Source organism: Bos taurus, chromosome X (genome assembly GCF_002263795.3).
Source record: "Bos taurus isolate L1 Dominette 01449 registration number 42190680 breed Hereford chromosome X, ARS-UCD2.0, whole genome shotgun sequence".
Lineage (NCBI taxonomy): Eukaryota > Metazoa > Chordata > Mammalia > Artiodactyla > Bovidae > Bos > Bos taurus.
Window position 1 is genome coordinate 84,726,291 of NC_037357.1, and position 23,706 is coordinate 84,749,996.

The window sequence follows — 23,706 nt, forward strand, 5'->3', positions numbered from 1 at the left end:
GGGTGGCTTGTTTTTGCCCACCCCTTAGATGGTGTGTGTGCAGGGGGTGTGTCAGTATCCTGCTTTTGCTCCCAACACCCCGTTTTTGACCCCAGGCTCCTCAAAAGTGGCAGCTGGGTGTTTTGGTTTCTTTGTATCTTTTGGGTCTAAAATTTGCCCCAACTGGGCATGCACACAGTTACAGTTCCACACAGTGTCTTTGTATGCTGTTGCTCAAGGAGTGGTGTGCTCAGGTGCAAGCATCGAAGCATGGCAGCAAAGGGCCCCCGGTCCCAGGCCTGTCTTGAAGTGATTGGGTGAGTGAGTAGAGGGGTCTGCTGCCCTGCCTCCCGGCTCCCAACCCAATGTTTCTCTCTGCAGTTGTGCAAAGCCTCAGCTCTCTCACTGTCAAGGAAGACTGAAGTCCTCCTTAGCTTTACATAGCATGTTTGCTTGTTAATTTCTAAGTATAAATTGTATTTTAGTATATGTGTTGATTCTTGCAGTCATTTGGTTCCTGTCACCAAATGTCTTGACACAAGCTTCAGTGGTCAATAGGAATTATACTTAAATGGAGATAAGGCTGGGCTTGGGGTCAGAAAACCAGGTTGGAGTCCTCATTTAGCAGTACACTTAGTTGTCTAATTCTGTGCAGCTCTTCTCTGTTAGCCTCAGTTTCTCCATCAGAAAAAATAGAGATAATATCTATCATATAGTTTGTTATGAAACTTCTATAGACTAGTGTACTTCTCCTCCCAGAGTACTCCCCAGCAAAATTTAAAAGGCGAAAGACAGAATCTCCCGACAGGGATATGGCCAAGAAAGCAGGGGTTAGCAGGGATCTTACAGCCAAACTTAGAGTTCAGGCAGGTAACATAAAAGTGCAAAGTGAGCCAAGTGAGACTCATGATTTAGAGAATGCTGTACCTAAAAGGCACAGACCTATTAACCTCCACGTGCTTAACTGCTCAGTCGTGTCCGACTCTCTGGGCCCCCATGGGCTGTAGCCCACCAGGCTCCTCTGTCCATGGGATTTTTCAGGCAAGAATGCTGGAGTTGGCTGTCATTTCCTCCTCCAGGGGATCTTCTAGCCTCAGGGATTGGACCCATCTCTCCTGTATCTCCTGCATCAGCAGGCAGATTCCTTACCACTGAGCTACCTGGAAAACTCCCGAAGGTCTACCTACCCACCTGCAAACAGGTAGGGCTGGAGGGCAGTAGGGTTCCCCTGGCGGCTCAGTGGTGAAGAGCCCGCCTGTCAGTGCAGGAGACATGAGAGACGTGGGTGCAAAGGCAGTGGAACTCAGGGGCTCAGGAGCTGGACTGTCTGCACTCAGGTCCCAGCCTCAGTTTCCCTCTCTTTAGAATAGATGTACTCTCATGGCATTTACTTACTGTTGGAGGATTAAATAAGTGGATGCTGCCAGGCAAAAATGTAGGCTTTTCTGATTTTTTGAGAGGTGCTGAGATCTGGGTATTTGTCTGTAATCCCTTGCTTTCAGAGTGTTGGCAAATATTTCAGAATACTGAAAGATTTGTTGGACCAAGCAACACAATCTTAAAAGCAGCTAGTGGGCTACCTGTTCCTGATCATTGGGTTAAGTACATTAGGGGAAGGCTTCAACCTTTCTGTTCCTTTCTTCCAGTTGAAGAATAGGTCTTCTTGGATGAGGAAACTCTTACCAACGTCTGAAGCCCTTGGTGCCAACACAGCTTCCTCATTTGCCTTACGAGTAAACAGACAGGCTCCATTAGGGGGGAAAAAAAAAAGTCTAGTTGGCAGAGTTGAACGCAGATAGCTGTGAACAAACAGGAGAGCTCAGCAGAATCTAAAGGTGCTGAGGAAAAGTTGCATTATCTCATTGGCACAGTGAGTGGGCAGAGGAAATATTGGCTTGTGTGTGAAATAAAGATGATTGTTTGTGACCAGGAGGTGGCCAAGAACATGAACATTTTAAACGGTCATCTAAAATAAGCTTACTGGGATCTCAGAAAAAACAACAACAACAACAACAACTTGAATTTTTTACCCAGTGTCCAACATCTTTCAGCCTGAGATCCTCAGGATCAGGGCCAGTCATAATCAATACCATCAAATCTTTGTGAATGTGAAGCACACTTCACTGAAATATTATTGCCTCCACATTTTAACCCATATTTCTACCTTCTGTTTTCTCGTTAGGAGCATCCTTTCAGGGACGATGTGGGGAGAGAAGTTTTCTCTGCCGCTTGTTTTTTTCTGGTGAGGGCCGCCAGATACCTGTGCCGAGGTGGGATTTGGCAAATTCTTCTTAAAACATAGATTAAATCTATTAGAATTAACTCTTCAAAAATTAAAAAAAAAATCCTCCTGGTGTGGGTTTGCTTCTTTCTGAGTAAGAGTGGAGCACGGCCACTGCAAAGAGAAGGAAGGGCCTCACCGCTTGGATGCTGACTGTCCCAGGCTCTAGGCTAGCCTGTCTCCTTTAGTCATTTCATTTCAGGCATGTAGATCTGGGGCCCTTTAGACTCATGACAAGAAATCCTGTAAGCTGCTCATTTCCTTTTTCATGCAATGAAAGGCAAAGGGCTCAATAATAAAAAAGGGAAAAAAAAGAACTTTCTGTTCTCTGGATAAGGACTTTACATTTTCATATAATTCTTCTAACTGACTTTTTTTCCTCTTGTGGTGTCACCTGTATTGATGGTTTTATTCTGTCAGTATAATCACCTCACAGAGGGCAGAGAGACTTGTGGTTAAACTCCGACTTTCTGGATTTGAATCCTGATTTTCTAAACCCTAATATTCTAACTTATAACACAGGAACACTAATAAAATATCTCATAGATTATTAGTAGTACAAGAAGTGGTCCTTAGGCTTCTCTGTCCATGGAATTCTCAAGGCAAGAATACTGGAGTGGATAGCCAGTCCCTTCTCCAGGGGATCCTCCAAACCCAGGGATCGAACCCAGGTTTCCTACACTGCAGGTGGATTCTTTACCATCTGAGCCACCAGGGAAGCCCCCTTAATAAAGAGTTTATATTATTATTAGTTCTTATATCAGTCCTATAAAGAAAAGTATTATCTAAATTTTACAGATGTGGAGTGAATTTAAGAAACTGCAGTAACAAGAAAGGGTTATTTCCCTGGTGGCTCAGACCTTAAAGAATCCGCCTGCAATGCAGGAGGTCTGGGTTCCATCCTGTGTCTGGAAGACCCCCTGGAGAAGGAAATGACAGCCCACTCCATTATTCTTGCCTGGAGAATCCCATGGCCAGAGGAGCCTGGTGGGCAATAGTCCGGGGGGGTCACAGAAGAGTCGGACACAACTTACAGCTAAACAACAACAATAACAAGAAAGTATAAGTTTAAAAGTTTTTATTTTTTCTTCATAACTAGTGTCTCTCGTGGGAAATTACAGATTCTTGTTGCTTCTTTTAGCCCGAGTTAAGGCATAATTTCCACCAATATTGATGATAATTCTCTTAATCACGATACCAGAACTGGCCTAATGTGTGCTGGGTTTCTTGGTTGTATCGAGTGACTTGGCTTAGAAATGCATTACAATATGCAAATTTAATAGGTATGCATTCTCAGATGAGAATCAAAAATACTAAATAAAAATCTTCCATGTTGCTAGCACTGCTGGGTGGGATAACATAGATGAATAGGATAAATATAGTTTTAAATATCAGACTTTCAAAACCTTCATTTAATGGTGGAGGAAAACAACACTACTAGGCATGCTTGTTCAAAGCTTTTCACATGGTTTTAAAAAAATTCTAGAAAATGGTTTATATTTAAAAATTAAATCACATGGGCAGCCTGACTGGCAGCCAGTGTCTCTATGAATGTTAAGAATAGAGAATTATGATCATTCTCCAAACTGACCTGTTCCCACAAAGAAGAGGCTAGTCTAACCATAAGCAAAGATGGAGCTGAACGAGGGGAGAGGAATGGACCGGGAGAGGGACGAAAGCCACATTTCCTTCTCACGCTCGGCTCGTTATCATCGGAGGAGGTGGATCAGCTTTCTGAGTTTCATTTTCTGTACTTCAAAAATGTAGTGATAATAAATTCTTGCTTTCCATCAGGGATGCTTTTCCAGACAACACATGAGACAGTGATTGTGTAAGTTTTTCAAATGGTAGAAGTCAATCCAAATATCAGCAATTATTAATATGTCAGCTGCTGCGTGAAGAAGTGAAGAAGGCATGCTAAATTGAATTCTAATGGTATAAGAATCCATAGGCATTATATAAGGGGAGAAGTTGAATTACTACTTCTATTTCATTATGTGATTTGGTTTTTATTTTTTAAAAAATTTTATTGAAGCATAGTTGATTTATAATTTCTGCTATACTGTAAAGTGATTCAGTTATACATATATATATATATGTCATTTTTCATATTGCATTAAAAGATTTAATACCTGTTTTGTTTTTATTCCTGGTGTTTTAAATCTCAAAAGATACGTGAGTCTTATTTAAAATGAAAGATAGTCCTATAGGAAATATAATATTAACAGATAAGTAGAAAAAATAGTATGAGGTAGGAAGGAACAGCTTAAAATATTTGGATTTTAATTTTTTTTAATTTCTTTATAAAATTTTTAAACAAACTACGACTCTTATTTATTAAAACCTTTCCATAGAGCACAATAGATATTTCATGGGATTTTTTAACAAAAGAGTCAGTGATGTTGAGAAGCAAACCTGACTGGCGAGTGTTCGCCCTCTGTCTCTCAGCAAAGCCTCGCTAGTGTTTCTTGGTCTTCTGTGTCAACTTCCTGTGGCTGCCACGCTAAGAAAGGTCTTCCTAGGAAGGAAACATTGTTCCTTACTAAAAGGATTAGGGAAATCATCCTAGGAAAGATTTGGATTCAATCCTTAAAGGATAAAAAAGACTTAAAAGACAAATAACAAAGCAGAGGAGGACACTCATGGGAGATTGTTACCATTGATATCATTGTTCTTATTTCTTTTCACCTGTTTTAAGAATTATACCTAATTTAGTATGTCTTAGTGGTAGAACTTGCCTACTTACATGGACACTTGATATATGTTAAAACTTTCTTTTATGTTGTAGATTTTTTTTAATATATTACCTGAATTAATGTACTCTTAAAAAGTATATTTCTAGTTGAAGCATCTCTTTTTGGCCTTTTAAGAATGAAAAAAAAAAAAAAAAAAAAACAGCACATTGCAAGTTCAAGGAATGGCATAAATGATAGGTGCTGGCTGGACCCATGGAGCTCTGAGCTGAGTTCTGACTCACTCTGAACTTGTTCCCTTCAAAACCCAACTCATAACACCCACAAATCTGCCAAGGTGAAAAAAAAAAATGTTTCACTTTCGTTTCCTTTGAAACTTCTGAAAGTTTTAAGATTTTTACTCAAAAGGCAAAGAGGAACGGCCCCAGTCCTTTCCTGCCCTGAAGCCCTATTATTTGTCAGATGTTCGGACACTTACAACAATAAACATGAATTACGGACTCTAAACACATTTACTGCTTTATTTACTTCTCAAGGTCTCCAACAGACCCTAAGAAATAAGTACATATTTATGGGGAAGCATTATCAGGGCCCACTTGTGTAACAATTTTAGTCTCATTGGAAAGTATATGCATCTTCTCTCATAGCAGTAACTGGAGAGATGTTAGACCTTCATTACTCTGGACTATTTCTAGCCATAGGAGCCCTCATCAACAAAAAATGTTATCTTTTCAAAAATACCTTTTTATTAAACTAAATTCCAAGACCTCACTATCCAGGAAACCTTTCCTCAAGAGGCCTATGCCTAGTACAGAAATCACACTATTTCCTATAGATAAGACATGTTTTCCTTTATGAAATGGATATGACAGGAAGGTGTATTTTTTTAATTTATTCACTTCTTAGACTATTAATTGATCAGTTGCTTCCTATGAAGCAGTTCTCTGAGAGAGGATTTGCAGGGAGTGAGTGTGGACAGGTATGGTGTGCAGCAAATACCTGGGCTGGGGGAGGCTCGTGTGCCTGGGATTGACTGAGTTCCCAAAGCCCTCTGCAGACATGTGGAAGGTGCCTTAAGGGAAATGGCAGAGACACAGTAGCAGTGTGGATGCAAAAGACATCTCTGCTTTCACAACTCTCTGGGATCACTTCTGAGTCTTTGGATGCCATTAATAAATGTGTTCATTCTTTAGCAATAGTGTAAAATTAGCTAGCTTTCAATTGTATTTACAGTAACTACCTATAAAGCTCAGCTAACCCAGAGCCACTTCCTTTGCCAAAGATCACATTGTACTTTTGATATAAACACACAAAGATTCATGGGAATGGTCATTGACCTTCACAGCTAGAACACAGAGGAGTGTTAAAAGTACTGTACATAGGAAGCTAAAACCTTTGTTAATATAATTGAGAAGCTGATTTGTTACATTTTCTTTCAATTGCTTCTTCTGGCAATGAAAGGACTCTGACCCCATAAGGGACCACAGTCTGCTATGGGACCAACTCACCTACCCACCCCCCCACCTCCAGCATCTGTTCAGGCTCTTTTTCTGTCTCTCTTTGGGTTGCTTGTAAAGTGAGTGGCTGCTCTGTTGACATAGTTGGGTTTGCATTTCTCAGATGTTGAAATTTTTTATTTCAACATCTGAGAAATTTTATAAGTAAAAATGTCATAATAGCAGTGACAGAGCTTTGAGAAATAATTAGCTATTAAATAATTCCTAAATGAAAGGCCCTTGCAGATGACTGTGGGGACAAGATTTATTTACTGTGACATTTTTCATGTGATAGTACAGTTTAATTCTTTTTCAAGTTCTAAGTTTTCTCTTTCAATAATCTTTCCTGTTTTTCTTATTTATTTAACATCTTTTTTTAATGACACTGTCAAACCATGGTAGTTTTCTTAAGATACTTGTCTTAGGCCCCTTCTTTCACTGAACTGTTGTTTTCATAATATGAAGTTCTCAGATACTCAAGCACTACTGTTTTCATTGGCTTTTTCATTGCCCTTGTTCTCCAAAGACTTTGTCAAAAGTTTGCATCTTTGAAGCATTTCATGCTACCACTTTGATTTGCTATTTCCCTTTTGGTCAACCTTTCCAAGCCCAACAGACCCAGCTCCAGACTACGTTCCTTTGGGCTACATTAGCCTCTCTCCCTTCCCTGAATTCTAACACTAGAATTGAAACCTATGATTTAAGATTTAGTTATAAAATGGCATAAATTTCCTTGAGTTTTTATCATGTGCGCAGTATTCCTCAGCTCTAATAAGATCATGAATTAAATGTGGATGGACTTTGTCTTCTACTTAGATAACCCTTTAAGATCTTGAATGGCACGTGATACAACCTTGATGTATGTTGGTTAATTTCTTGGGAACTGTGGGGGACATTCCATCTTGTCATTTTTCAGGTTCTTAGATAGTCTGAAGAAATGTTTTCTATTTCATTCCCCCCCCCCAATCATTTTAAGCCAATTTATTAGTAGACCTTCATTCATTAAAATAGGATTCTATTTTAAAGGTCATTAGATCAAGCATTTAGTTGACAATCTACATCTTCTTTTTTTCCTTTTTTTTTTATCTTGGTTACTTTTGGAAGATAATGCAGTTTCATTCCTCTTCCAGGTTTACAAAACTGTGATTTTAAATACTTGAAAACATAAAATATAGAGAGAGATCATTTATTGATTCATTTCATATATGAAATCACTCTACTGAATTTTGTGCAAATTAGTGATGAGATGTAGATAAGTTACAAATTTCTAGAACTAATAAACTCTTCATTAAACTTTATTGTGATCTTTGCTTTTGTCTCTCTTTTAGCCTGAGAAAATAAGAAAGTAAAAGATTTCACACATTTATTGATGAATAGGTCAAAGATAATCATCAGTGGAGCAGAAATGCCTACTTCTATCATTTTATCATTGTTTTTGGTTGAGAAAAAAGAATGATAGAAGTTTAATGTGTCCCAAAACAACATTGATCTGCAGAAATATGAGAAATTCATTTCAATTTTTCAATAAATCCATATTTTATTGCTATAAATATTAATCCATAAAATATGGACAGCAAATAATAATCTTATAGTTGTATCAAAATAATATTGTGATGCTAACTGAAATGGGAGGCTAAATTCACTAACTCAAATCTATGTGAACAAAATTAAAGGGAACCTGCAATTTTCCAGCCTCTATATCAGCTGAAAACCCACTTCTGTCAGGAGTTCTACCTGAGCAGTAACATTCAGTGTTCAGCCTACAAATTGGTACCTCACTCAAACTTTTACAGTCACAACCTCCATGACCTTGGATGACTTGTAAACTCATTTGAGCTTCAGATTCTTTATTTGCAAAATGAAGTGGTTGAATTGATTTGTTTCCTTACAAATTTTTGTTGCTGTTGCTGAGTTAAAAATGAAAGCAATGGAAGACACACGTACATACGGACACTAAAATTATATACAGACTGTGTTGGGTTTAAGCTGCTCAAAGCCACTCCTTGAACCACAGATACAGAACTCATGAACCAGAGGATTTGTAAAGGCCAGTGTAACTCTAATATCCTATGACTCTCTGAACATACTTTTGCTTTAAATCACCTTAAATAGTATAATGAGAAAAAAAAAAAAAAGGGAAGAAACATATACATATATAAGCAAAAAGATAATTCAAGTACAACATATATCTGGGTAAGAGGATCAATTTAGATACTAGATGGTCATGTTTGGAACATGGTTAAAATAATGAATTTGATGTGCAGAAGTGAATAAAATATATCAACACTAATAATGCATTTTAACAGTAATGTTTTAAATGATAAATTTCTATTTATTACAAGATGAATTAACTTATACATCTCTAGAGGTACATTTTCTTTTCATGTCATTCAAAAATTCCATATAGAAAAATATACTGATTCAGAGAACAATTAAAACATAATGACGTTCAAATTAATACAGAAGACATTATTAACTTGAAATACACATTTTGAAGATGATTTTTAAATAACTAATTTTTAACTTTATCATGCACACTGTTAATTTTCAGTTGAAATTATTTCACAATTAACTTGGACTTAATAAAATGACATTCATATTCCCATCTAAACCATTTATCCTCGGGGTATGGTTTGAAGCTATTCGCTTATTATTTTAAGCAGTTATAACAATAGGATTATATGAATATAACAGGGAAGAATTAAAATGCAAATTAACATTTTGAATTATAACATTAAAATCAGCTTCAAGAAAGTATAAAGGAAAACGTAATTTGTTTTTCAGGACCAAGGTGTTATTAAAGGGAATGTGTAGAGAGGAGATGGAAAGACGAAAGGAATATTGTTTTTGCGTATCAGACACAAATCACTATATCAGAGAATTAGAATTTACTGACAATAAAGTACAGAAAAGTAGGTAAAATACATTAGGTTTGAAAATATCACAAGTCAATATTTTAAATTTCATTAGTGTTATATACTATAGCTATCCAATTTTATAACTGAGAGGGTAAAAATCACTTTGGGGAAATTTCTGTAAGTATCATAATTTTCAGATTATTGATAGATGTGTAGGAAATAAAGAATAAGTTTTCCTTTCATTTTTTCAGAAGTTAAATGGAAACACTCAAGTTCAAATTGCATGAGGTTAAACAAAGCCAAGATATAAATTAAAAATCTATTAAAAGTTAGATTGAACTACTTTTGTCTAGATTTCAGTGTAAAGAAAAGGCAAAGTTAAAGAGTCTACAATGCAGTGAATAGAACTGTAAGTTTCAAAGCTTTTGAGATACCTGTATATCATATGTCCTCATTTTTCAGATAGGGAAAATGAGGTTCAGACAGGTTAGGTAATTCACACTGGTGCAGTAAGAAGTTTCAGAGTACAGCATAGAACACAAGTCTTTTAAAGTTCCAAACTATTTCCCCCTGTATTTTAGCCTGCACTGATGACCCTTGTTCTCTCTTGTAAAAGGAACCTAGCTACATCTTTCTCTAGATTGCTGTGTACGCGAGCTTGCACTCATGCATGCATGTGGAATTGAGACATTCTGCATTCCAGAATACTTTCAACGTAAGCCCTACTTCAGTATAGATAACTTGACATTGCAATAAGTTAAAGAGTTATAGCTCCACATGATATATGCAACTTAATTCTGTGCAAGAAAGTTATTAAAAATATGAAAATGATGTAAAGATAAATAGCCTCTGAACTGAGTACTTTCTTAGTTTTTGGAAGAAATTTATTTTGTATCTCCACAGCAAAGGTAAAATGAACCACCAGACAAGAGTCTTAGATGGCCAACTCAGATAATTTAGAAACAAACAATAACCTCTTCCTGTCCCCACATCACCTCTACTTGGGCCGGTTTCCTCACTGCAAAAACATATTTGTTATTAAAAAACACTCTATTAACTGAGCTACTTTGTAGAGAAGATATTAAGTATACATGAACATTAAACATGGAATTATTTTATTTTCATAAAATGTGCTTTAAATGAAGTCCTTTTAAATAGTAGTCATGAACATGAGTCTCCATTTGGAAGGAAGAAAAATTCACAGGATGTGCAAACAACCATTTTTGACAATATTCTTTTTTTTTTTTTTTTTTCTTTTTAAGAAAAAACCCTATTAGCAATCACCTATGACAGGTCATGGTCGAGCAGACTGAGCAGGTCCACAAACTCAAGCCTGAGCTTAGCAGCCTGAATGTGCACAGACTGGGGAGCCCAGCCCCCAGGCGGGCTTCCACACACACTGCCTTCTCTCACGTGCTTCTGTGCCCAACCAGCATTCTCATTTGCAGGGTGAGGATTTTCACTTTTATGGCTTTTCAACAAATAAGGAGCTCTATCAGTGAATTTATTGGCTTGGTTATTAAAAATCATATTTATTTGGCCACCAAAGGTTGATTTACTGTTAACTACCTACATCATAAAATATATGTTGTAACTATTAAGGATTTTTAGCATGTGCTTATCTATTTCTTAGAAAAAATATATCTGTATAGTGTTTTACAGTGTGCAAAGGAATTTTATAGACATCTCATTTAAAAGCAAAGCTCTGTGTTGAAATATTCTCTGCTAGGTAGGTGAAGACATTGAGCTTCAAAGAATTGAAGACAGATACTATGATCACAAAGCATTACCTTTTAAGGAAGTGACAAATCTTTTAAAACTAAGTGCAATATTGCTGTTGGCTTTTTCTACATGTATTTGGGTAACTTTAAGAACTATTCGAAACTGGTCCTTAGACCTCTACTTACGAGATAAACAAGCATGCATGTTCTGGTTCACTCCATGCTTACCTTTTTTCAACCAGGTCATCATTATTATTTTTTTTTTTAAGAAATTCTTAGTGATAATTATCCTTTAATAAATGAACAACATACTTCAACCAAAATTCCGAAATTTGACCAAGCTAACTGTAGAGTCCCTGGCTCAATTAACGTGAATATAGTAGTTCTTCCCTCAGCTTAAATTTTGTTGCATAATTTATAGATTTTCCCCCTTTTCTATATTTTCTCACATTTTGTGGGAATTTAGATAATATGAATTTCTTACCACACATAATTTCAATAATTTACATGTCATTTAGGAACTTGAATAACTGTAATAATGGCTTGTAAACTATTAAAATTTCACAAAAAAATCTAATTCTTTTTGGACATTGATCCAAATTCCTAAAATTATTCTTTCCTTTGATAAATTATTTATGACTCTATAATGTTTCAGCAAGAAGAGTACATCTTTAAATCACTGTCACCATTAGGAAATGTGTAAAATTTGTGAAGAACAAAATAAGTCTGACAAATAAAAACATTTCTTCTATTTCATATCATTCACATTGGTCTGATTTAAATCTTACTTAAAGGAAACAATTTCATCGTGCAGTTCTGCTAAAACTCAATAAATTCAGGAAGAATTTCAAAATTTAATTATGAATTCTATGAATAATTTTATATTTACTACAATTGTTTCTCTTTATCTAGAACATGGTCCAACTTTAAGTAATTTTTAACAAAAATACTTTGTGTCTATATCTGTCTTACCTTTAAATAAAGATTATATGGTTATTTATCTTAACCTTCTGATACACAAGGATTAAAACATAGAGCAAGATATTTGAAGTAGGACAGGCACTAAGGCATCAATTTATCAAAACCACTTAGTAAATATAATAATGGAAATATTGAGAATGTATCCTCAAAATTCCAACCATTAAAAAGCACTCATTTCCAAGGCACTTGGAGCCACCCTGAGGCTACAAATCAAGAAACTTCGACTTTTAAGGATATATATTATACTCCCTAATTTCACTTTGAGGAGGATTTTAAAATATACTTTAACATGTATATATTTTAAAAGGCACTGTATTCTAGTAGTTTTTAAGACCTAGAAGCTATCAGTGAACTGTTCAATCCAAAGTTATTTCTCTATCAATAAAAAACCCATTTTTACAACTACACAGACCATATCAATTAACTGCTTGCACAAATCTCTGTCTTTCTCTATATATAATTTCTAGTAATTAAATCTGACTTAAATATTTAGTAATAAATTTAATAGGGGAGGAGTTGAGTTTCTTTTGATATTTGATGAATTCCTGAACAGAGGCTATAATGTTTGGAAATTTATGTTATTTATATTTTGGATTCCCCAGAAAAGTGACTCCCCATTTCAGAAGCTTTTTATACTTCTAGTAAGAATTCCAAAGCCAATTCACCTTCATGAGACTTAAACATACAGCACATCTATTAATAAGGATGATTTTGTTTCTTCATTTCTTAAATAAAAACTATTACAAAAGATTTAATATGTATGCCAGGAAAACTAATTTAATTTGGAAAAAAAAGTGACAGAATGTCCTTTTTTTTCTCTTTTTTTGAAGAGCACTAGTGCAAGAAATTGTTTTTCAAATTTAATGAACTACTCTGAACCTCTGTCTTCTCTACTGTAAAATGGAACTCAATATTTAACTTGCAAAGATTACTGTAAGAACTAGAGATAATATATGTAAAACTCCTTCCCAATACAAGGCCTGTGCATAGCATCTACTCAAGTAGCAGCTAAAAGGACTGGTAATATTTATCAAATGCATATTGATTCCTGATCTAAATAAACAGGAATTGATATCAACACAGATTAAAAGAAGTAGAAGCAGTGGGATTCTATGAATTAAGAATGAATATATACTCACACCGTACTCTTGCCTGGAAAATCCCGTGAACAGAGGAGTCTGGTGGGCTGCAGTCCATGGGGTCCCTAAGAGTCGGACGCGACTGAGCGATTTCACTTTCACTTTTCACTTTCATGCACTGGAGAAGCAAATGGCAAACCACTCCAGTGTTCTTGCCTGGAGAATCCCAGGGACAGAGGAGTCTGGTGGGCTGCTGTCTATGGGGTCGCACAGAGTTGGGACACGATTGAAGCGACTTAGCAACAGCAGCAGCAGGGATGATTTTTGATCTTACAAGGAGCTATCAAGGGGATGTTTTTACACAACTATGTATGACTTCAACAGGAACTTATTTACCAAAGAAGCATATTTGCATATGTCCAGTATTAAATTATATTCATAGTAATGAAACCAAATCACAGTAATTGTCTGAAGTACTTTGTTAACAATTAGATTACATTATTTTCACTTTAATGTTAAATGCATTAAATTTCATATGAAAATCAATAATATTTTGTATAATAAATATTAAACCTTTTACTTCACCAGTGTGATACACTGCATTATTGAATCTTATTAGAAAACAGTTGAGTGCATTTTGTCTTCATGAACAATTCGCTGGGTTCAATGTAATTGTCTTGAGAGTCAGTCCTTGCTTCATTAAAACATACACACAGTCAAGTATATTACCTATATAATATATAACCTATATAATCTCACCACATTCACTACCATACAACCTGAAATGTTGACCATAAATTTAAAGTGACTGATGATTTTATGCATCTTGTATATAACTGTATTGAGGTAAGACATATAGAAGTGCTTATTTTAATATCACCCAGACTAATTAGTGGTAAATTGTTGTTTGAAAAATATATTTCTTTCACTTTCAAACTACCAACCAATTTAATGTCAGAGCCCTGTCAAGTGGAACAGACTGACTCAGTTTTTTCACGTAAATCACAAAATATTTTCTCTGAAGTCTACCTCTAGTGTAGAAACAAAGCGGAGTTCTGAACATTAGATTGAAAAGAAGTGTGTGACGCGCTTGTCAGGCACTCACTATCACCTGATTCTTAGTTTTGCATTTGTCACCCGACCATCACCAGGGAACCAGTGCCAGGCAAACACAAAAGGAGAATCTAATTCTCACTGTAAGAACCTCAGATGAATTTCAAATATTGTCTCTCCGCTTAAAAATGAGGAGCTAGGAGTGTGGGACTGGACTCAAGAAGTATATCGGGGCTAAAATATCTTTCAAGGTATAAATCTTCTGTATTAACACTACAATCTACTGAAAATAGGATAGTAGCAATGGAAACCTAAAGGGGTATGGATCTTGAGAGAGGAAAATGATGATTCCTTGTATCTCTTGCCAAATATTACACTAGTTTAACTAACAAGGAATAGAGAGGATTTTTCATCAACTTCAACATAACAAAATGTAAAAATCAACTACGTGTCAAGAAGTCTACTAAATCTTTCAGGTGAGTACAAAGCATTAGATTAAAAATTAGTATGTAATGATGCCATTAAAATCCCACTATGCTATAATTTTATAGGTATGCATTTGTTACCAACCAGTAATTCCATGGACAGAGGAGCCTGGAGGGCTAGAGTCCACGGATTCACAAAGAGTTGGACATGACTGAGCACACACACATACACACAGAACCAGGAGTGTACAGGGGAAGAGAGAGTCTCACCCTCTTGACAGAAAAATTAATATGATTCCAAAAGCACATCCAAAGAATATATTTATTGAGATATATTAATTTTGTGTTTTTCTTTTTGACACCTGGTCCTAGTCAGTTGGAAGCAGCTATGTTGCTCCAAGAAGAATTAGAACTGTTACAGCAGAAATGCTTAAAGGAAGTTGACATTTACCTTCTGATTTCACAATTAGTCCTTGAAATCTAGAGCAAGACAAGTCTGGAGGATGGGGCTTTCCAAGAAAAAAATAAAATGATTCTCTAAATCTCAAAGACATCCTCAAGCGGTGGACTCAAACAGAAAGGATTCCCAGGAATAGATGAAAAAGACTCAGTCTAAGACCCAGGGGAAGCCTCCAACAGACAGGAAGAGAAAGTGAGAGGCGTCTGTGATTCAGAAGAGGGAACTGGAAGAGTAAGAAGATCAGATGATAGCGTCCCAGTTTTGAAGGAAGTGGGATGAGCAAAAGAATACCCAGACTAGTCAGGGGAAATCCAAGAAAACCATGGCTTTAGTGCAAGGATATAAAGTCTGCAAACATCTCAGAAAAGCATGGATTCAACATGGTGCCGGCTGGGTGGGGGCTTTGCAGAAAAGGTGACCACACACAGAAGCCAGATGGGGAAAGCAGCTGGGCCTCAGAAGGATGTGCTGAGCCAGGAAGGAATGGAAGATTCCTTCAAAATCAGACAAGTCAGACAATCAGACAAAATCAGACAAGTCACAAAGAGGTCACAGCCCCCTGCATCCTGGACAAAAGAGAACAGATGTGATTATGAGCCAGTGTCTTAAACAAGAGGTGACAGCAGTGGGTTCTGATGACCAGGCATGGTGAGGGATGGGCGAGGCCACTGAGGTCCAGGAGAAAGAAGACCCCTTCCCATCGCCACTGCCCCCACGTAAGTGTCTTCCTTTTCCCAGTTGTCATGGGTTAGTGGAAGGGAAAAGAAAGAACAGCACTGGATGGAAACTGGGGGAGATAATTCAAAATAAGGCTCTGTGGAATGAAAAGCCATAGATAGGCTATTTCCATGTGCCAAGTTCGTTCCCCACTCTCTCACTCATCAGCCCTCCTTCCTCGACTCCACTCCCTCTGTGAAGGCATCACGAAGAAGTCTTCATGAATAAGACATCATCAAGAAGTCAAGACTCCTTGCAGAGAACTAAGCATTTTTGTACGTACTATTTTGCAATTATTCTGAATAACAGCATCTGAAGAAGGATCTATACAAAAGATGTCTTTATTTTTTTTTTAGCTGAATATAGCTTAGTTTCCCTTTCTTTTCCCATTTGCTGATTCTTAAGCTGTTCTAGTCTTACCTTTGTGCAAAATCCAGGATCTTGAGATTTAATAGATGTGCAAAAGTGAGGATATTGGTAGAGGGGTAGAGATTGTTTGATAAGATTCTAGAATTTGGTATACTAAATTTCTTAGTTTTTTATCATCTTTTTTAATGAAAAATTTGAAATTTCAACAGTGACAGAACAGGCATCTGACCTATGTTTGACAACGTATATGGCATATTTTACCTATTTCCATAAACTCTGTCAATTCTTTTTTTTTTTTTTTAAATCTCTGGAAAACTAGGGAGGAGGAAATGATCACCTCCAACTCTTATGTTTGTGGCCACTATTTTCCACTGGAATACTGCAACTTCCTAACAAATGTTCTCTCTATCTCCAATTCTGTTCTCCAGATGGCAGTGAGGGTGAGCTTTCTTATACACCAATCTGAATTCTGCTGCTCTCCTGTTTAAACAGGCATCAAGACTGCACGATTGAACATGGTTACAAGACCATTAATTTCCTAGACCTGGTTTTCTTCCGCCTCATCATCAGCCCCCACCCGTCCTCTCACCATTAGGTCTGTGCCTGTGCCATTACCTCCTGGCTGGAATTCTCTTCCCTTCCTGCCTTGGGCGTTTGTTAATTCTGCATGCTCAACTAATTGTTAAACCACTTTTAGATCACGACTGAGAAACCTTTTATCATTATGCCTTTGTCCACCCTTAAATTCAGCCTAGGTGTCCCTCATGTGCTCCGATGGCTCCTTGTACTTTCTCTACCATGACATTCAATACACAACATCTTAACTATCTATTTACCTGAGTCTAGTCCCCATCCAACTGTAAACTCAGAGAAGGTAGGATTGCTGTCTAATGTATTTTATTCATTACTTATCTCCACATTCTGGTAGAATAACTGACATGCAACACAGTAATGTTTGTAACTGGTTGGTGAAGAACAAAATGATTCCTCAATAAGATAAATTTAAAAACTGACTCCTAAAGTAAGACTTTTCAACTTTGCAGGAAAAAAACCCACAATTTTTTTGTTTTTGTATTTCAGAGCTTTTTTTTTCTTTATATTAACATAGATAACTGAGAGTCAGTTACTTTATATTAATGTAAACTATTAATAAAATTTTAGTTTCAGAGTTGAAATGGATAATTTGTTCCTAACTTTTTCCTTCCTCCCCCTTCCTTCCTTCTTTCTTTCTTGTAGTCCCTCCTTCATTCTTCCTTTCCTGCTCCCTTTCTCTTTCTTTCCCCCTTTCTTGTCTCTCTCCCTGTCTCTTTCTCCCCTCTCCTTTTTCTCTCCCTGCTTTTTACGTGTTGACACCTAACTGGTAGCTAAACAGAAACTTAAAGATCAGTGATTTTTTTCTAAACTATTTATCCTCAAGTTAGAAAATGGGCATCTTTATTAAAAAGCAAAAAGTAAGCTTCTCAGCATATTTATATTTTATATGATTGGAGAGTATGTGATTATTTTTCTAACATTTACCATTGTTATCATTGTAGACAATCATGTTTTGTGTCATCAGCATAATTGTTCACTCAATAATAAAGGGGAAAAGCTACTGTTTAGAGTACTTCTCCATTTCACTTCTGTAAGTTGTATTTACTCCTTGCAAAATATGAAGAATTTTTATATTTTTCTTATTTTTATCCCAAATGTCAACATGAAAAACTTAAAAAAAAAAACTCAATGTCCTGACTTTTCTTGTGGATGTACATGCATCAGAAAAAGTGAAAATGCACATTGTACTCAGTTCATAAGAAGAAACTAAATTGGTTACAATGATGAGTTCTAAAGACTGCCACTTGAAAAATCTCTTTCTACCCTCAGTTATACCAAATACAGGACTCACCATTTTAAGTAAATGTTGGATACTATTCTTAGTCTATAGAGAATAAGCAGAGCTGCATATCTCTGTTTTGATGAGAATATGGTATGATTATATTAACTTTACATAAAACTTCTGATGTTTCTCATGAATTTTAAAGCTCTTAGAGAAAGCAATGATAGATGCCCATTGATTATTTTTCTATTACATATTTTAAAAACATTTTTTCATTTACCCAGTGAAAGTTGCACAAAACCCATTAAATCAGTGTGGACATGATTGTTATGCTACTCAGAAACTCTAATTGATATGTCTTTGAATAAAAAATGTAAAGAAAACAAAACAATTATTTCTTAATAGGAATACAGTTTGGTGGGGAGACTTAAAAATCTAGCTTTCTGAGGGTGGGGGTTCGTAAAAGTTTAATGGCAAAAGTTTTAAACAACTGCTTTCTATAAATAATTCATAACAACAACAAAAACCTTCACAGGTAAGTAGATTTCATAGAAAGAGGTGTTAAGCTTTATATGTAATTGACAAGAGGAAAACATTTTAAGTAGGTTTCATTTAGAAAAAGTTATGCTTGCTAAATTGGATATATTAGGATTTGATGTATTAAGAGCAATTTCAAAAGATTACAATATCATTTAAATAGTTTGCTTATATATATCTAAATGTTGACCATGATACTGATGTCGCACTGCAGTTCATAATTTAATTTTCTTTAAAGCAATGGAGAGGGTAAGCTTTCTTAGCTGCTTAATTCACATTTCTCTGTAAGTCTTTTGTCAGTTAAAGCGTTCAACCAGCTTTAGCTTTCAAAAGCTTAAAGTAATGCCTTCCCATCTCTCCGCGAGTAGAAAGAAAGCAAACAAACTCATGTAAGGTCAGCATGACATAAAGCAACAAGAGCCAGTAAATTGAAAATGAGGTTGACATTTTGGGGCTAATCCAGCAGTCCTGTAACACTCTTCCAAGCTCCACAGCTGCACAGGGCTGTGGACAAGCCGGGGTGCAGCCTCCAGGCAAGTGCCCGGAGCACTGCCTTGGAACGCAATCAACTCCAAGAAGAGGAGCAGAGCCCTTTGAGATTGTCTTTGCTTCAGCGATATGATATTTAGGTAACGTACATGTTAAATCACTGCCACTATGAACTTCAAGGAGAACAAGTCACTCAATCCTGAAGGAAATCAACCCTGAATAGTCATTGGAAGGACTGAGGCTGAAGCTTCAATATTTTGGCCAGCTGATGCAAAGAGCCGACTCATTGGAAAAGACCCTGATGCTGGGAAAGATTGAAGGCAGAAGGAAAAGAGGACAGCAGAGGATGAGATGGTTAGATAGCACTGCTGACTCAATGGACTTGAATTTGAGCAAACTCTGGAGACAGTGGAGGACAGCATGGAGTCACAGAGTCAGACATGACTTAGCGGCTGAACAACAACTATGAACTACTGCCCTTTAACTTATCACCAATGCCCCCTTCCCTAAATTCTCAAATCTTGTCTAATGGTAGAGAGGACAAATTATTAAAGAAAACAACACTTAGCCTCTTTTCTTTCACGTTTTTAAGGCCATACTGTTTCATGCCTAACTCTGGACATACAGGTTTTATCGGCCCCAAGTAACTGATGGTCTGTAAGGACTTTCCCTGAGTTTAAATGGGAATGTGAGCCAACCTGAATGCAGTTATCTAGGCCCAGTTCACATTCTGGATTCATATGGTCATAGATTAATCCAGGTTGGATTGGATTCCATAATATGAAGCAAGCAGTCATTTATTTTACTGCTTTTTGTTCAACTTGTGAAATTTGATAATTTGATAAGGACCAGAGAGTGTGGAATAATGATATATTAAATAGATAATGGATGCAAAGTTGAGAGATAGAGACTGTCTTTTTCACTAAACTTTGAGTAGGGAAAACATAGTGAAACCACAGAAATCAAGCAAAATTATCTTCATCAAAATCATTACATGGCTTAGTCTAGTGTGGATAAGCAATTTAGGACTTGGCAAACCTGTGAGACTTTCTAGCTATGTATTTCCTGCAAAATTTAAGAGCTGCAAAAATTCCCCATATCCAACTGGTAGTTACCCTTTCTTGGGTTGTCTGCTTATCCATTAACTTTATCAATGGAGACATGGTTGGTGAATTCTCAAGTATAAAAATAAAATAGCTTTAAAATTGAAAAAATATGTTCTTTTGAGTACTTATACACCATGGTCTGGAGATTATATGAATATTTAAAAGAATTGATATTCTGTTCTGAAATCTGGTATGTAAAGAGTACATGTACATGAGAGAAATTGCTCAGGTATTCACAGTAAAAACTCTAGAAATTTAATAGCTTTCTTACCAAAACAATGCAAGATCAAAGCAGACATGAAGATCTCTTCCGAGAATTTTATAACATAGCCTTAAGGACAGGAATGATTTTTAGGGAGCTGATGACTTCATTATGATTTCCAGATCCATTATTCTTTTATGCAGAATTATTACCACAGTAAAAATAATCTGAGCATGAACTATATAGCATAGATTTTTGGAATGGCTGTGTTTTAGTCAACCTCTCTATATTTTAAAGAAGTACTTTTTTTAAAAAGGTCAATATCAGTACCTTTATTCTTTGTATTATAATGAATGGAACCGGCTCTTTAGATTTTTGATAAAGCAGGCCATAAACTCAAAAGACTATATTTTTTTCAGAGGAAGAAATTAACTGAATACTTTGAACTCTAATTGCAAATCAAATATTTTAAATACTCATATGCACACAGAGGTAGCAATAAAGCAACTTCATTTTCTAGATTCCTTGGTTTCACTATAGAATATACCAGATTAATCTGATAAAATCATAACTAGAACTATGGCTTAAAGAAAACATAAAAATAGCAGTTTTTTTTTTTTTTTTTACTGCTTGTCATTTCTTGTGTCATGTCACTTGTGTATTTCTTTTCATTTTCATTTCTATTAATCACAAAACAATTGGCACAGGCAATTTTAATCAGACTTGCTCAGCCAGGTATTAAACAGAAGAGAAAGGGAGAGCAGGTCTAGATCAGCTCTCTACACAGTACTCGCTATCCACTGTAGCTGTTTAGAATTTACAGGCTGACAGGGTATGGCTATTGGAGAAAACATACTACCTACCATATTTGCATATTATCTGCCCAGCAACTAATTATTTTAATGTGAAATATGAAAAATGATAGTACTGCCTAATTTAAAAGTGCCATTTTAAAAATAAAAATGCAATTGTTATATAACAACTGACACTGGAGGTATAATTGCTTCAGACCCAAAGGGCTTCTCAAACCTTTTTCAGGGAAATATTTTTATTAACTCAATAATCTATTTCAGTGTCCTTCAAGTACTGTCTGATATATAACCTTCTTCGTGTGATTTAATTTCACTTTAGAGCCTCCAGAAAGCACATGGCCTATAAAATTAAGATAAAAGTTATGCGACTGCATCGGAACAGAGACATTAATAAGCAGAAATTTGTAGAGGAAAAGATTTAGAGGCTACATATCTTCCATTTGGTTATGTCATGTTCTTTTTCAAAAGCTTTAACTTTTTTAAACCTTAGCTTGAAATATTAAATCCTAGGATTTAGACACCTTCATTTTCTTGTGCTATAACAGGCACTCAATAAATATTTATTGAATGAAATCAGAGATGAGAAAATTTTGTATACTGAGGTTTTTAATACAAACCTCAATTGTATTTAGAATACAATTTAGAGCTACTTATATTTTCTTAAGAAACAATTATATTTGTGGAATTTTTCTTAGGGAGGGAAATAGTACTCCATTCTGTTTTAAAATTTAGAACAGGGAGCATAAAGTGTGTTCTTACTAAATGAAAAATGTACTTATATTTTCTATGTTATAGTCAGTACAAGGAGAAAACTCACAAAGCAGGAAAAGAAAAGGTGGAATATTTAAAGAGATGATGTTAGGGGCCATGGGAAGAGAAAGTGATCAAGTCATGCACACGGAAACACATCCTGATGCAACAAACCCACATGGGATTCATTGTAATACCAAACCCAGAGAGCATGTCATTCAACTCCCCGACAAGGAACATGACTGTCCTATATCAAAAGTGGCTCTCAGACTAGTAGTAGAGTAAGAATATAGAATAATGCATTATTGTAATCCAGATCTGCACAAAATCTGTGGAACCTTAGGAGAAAAAAAAAAGTCACTCTCTGGAAGATGCAGGGAAGATACGACAGAAGTGATGTTTTTGCTGAGCCTTGAGCTGAGACAGGACTGGTATCAAAAGGGGGAAATAAAGGCAGAAGACTGACCCTAAAGATTTATGTGGTTGGAATAAAAGGTGAATGTATGACAGGGGAGGATAAAGAGAGTCAAGTTACAGGAACCGATGTTTGAACATCATTTCAGAGTGACTCCTATGTCACTGCATTGATAAGAAGAGTGAACCAATTAAAATACATTTTGAAGATGGAGCCCAGGAAAGGATATTTGTAACAAGCTCTCCTAGAGATTGTAGTGAGCTTCCTTGGTAGATCAGACAGTAAAGAATCTGCCTGCATTGTGGGAGACCTGGGTTTGATCCCTGGGGTGGAAAGATCCCCTGGAGAAGGGAATGGCTACCCACTTTGGTATTCGTGCCTGGAGAATTCCATGGACAGAGGAGCCCTGGTGGGCTACAGTCCAGGGGTCACAAAGAGTCAGACAGTTGAGCGATTAACTCTTTCAGACTGTAATGTGCAGCTATATATATATTGAGAAACACTGCAGTGGGTGACTGGAAGTCAATGAATATTTTCCAGTGAGGAAATGGCAAAATTAGGTCCATTTTAGGAAAATAACTTTGGCCTGGAGAATGGAGAGAGAATGAGTCTGTGTGTTTAAGACTTTGAAAGACTAGATAGCAGTCAGCATTGTATTGGAACACATTTGTATTCACTGAAAAAGACATGTAGACAGACACACTAGGAAGAGACCTTTTTTTAAAAACTAAGGTTAAAGACTATTTGAAATTCTTTAATTTAACGCTCTTAATTGAACATTATAACCAAGCGCATGACTGAAATTTGTTTATTTACCTGTTTGGGACACGGACCCTAAAGAAATTCAATCCATGGGTCCTGGTAGAATTGTTCTAATCTATTTCATAATGCCTTATAAGATTCACTGTTTACAGTTGCTCTATATCTAATATCTATTCCTGAAAAATGGAAAAGAAGTTATTGGCAAGAAACAGTTATATGGTAACATTATGATCTGCCAGTTTTTTTGGTCAGATGAAATCACTTTATCTTGTTTTGCGGGGGTTGTCATTCATTATTCATTATCGATGATATCTATGTTATGCCCTTGGTAAATCTTAAGTATCTATCGGTTTTTTAAGGGAATGGTAATTAAAAATGCATTACAGAAATCAGATGCTTTAGTAAAAATGTTCCTATAGCCTTGTCTTTCAAAGCTTTGGTTTGTACTTTTAATTCAGTTTAACCTCAATTTTAAGCCACATAAATAATCCTCTGCACAGTAAGAGTGAAGTGAAAGGGATGACTTTGTCTATTTCATTATATAAAGGAGGAGAAAATGATCCGGAAATATAATTAAAGAGAAATTGTTCTAAGAAAAGAAATGAGTAGGTACTCGCTGTAGTTTCTCATATCCATATGAGGTAACTCCATTGGTTGAAAGAGAAAGGTTGCACTTTGAGGGGATCCAACAGTAATGGACTAAAA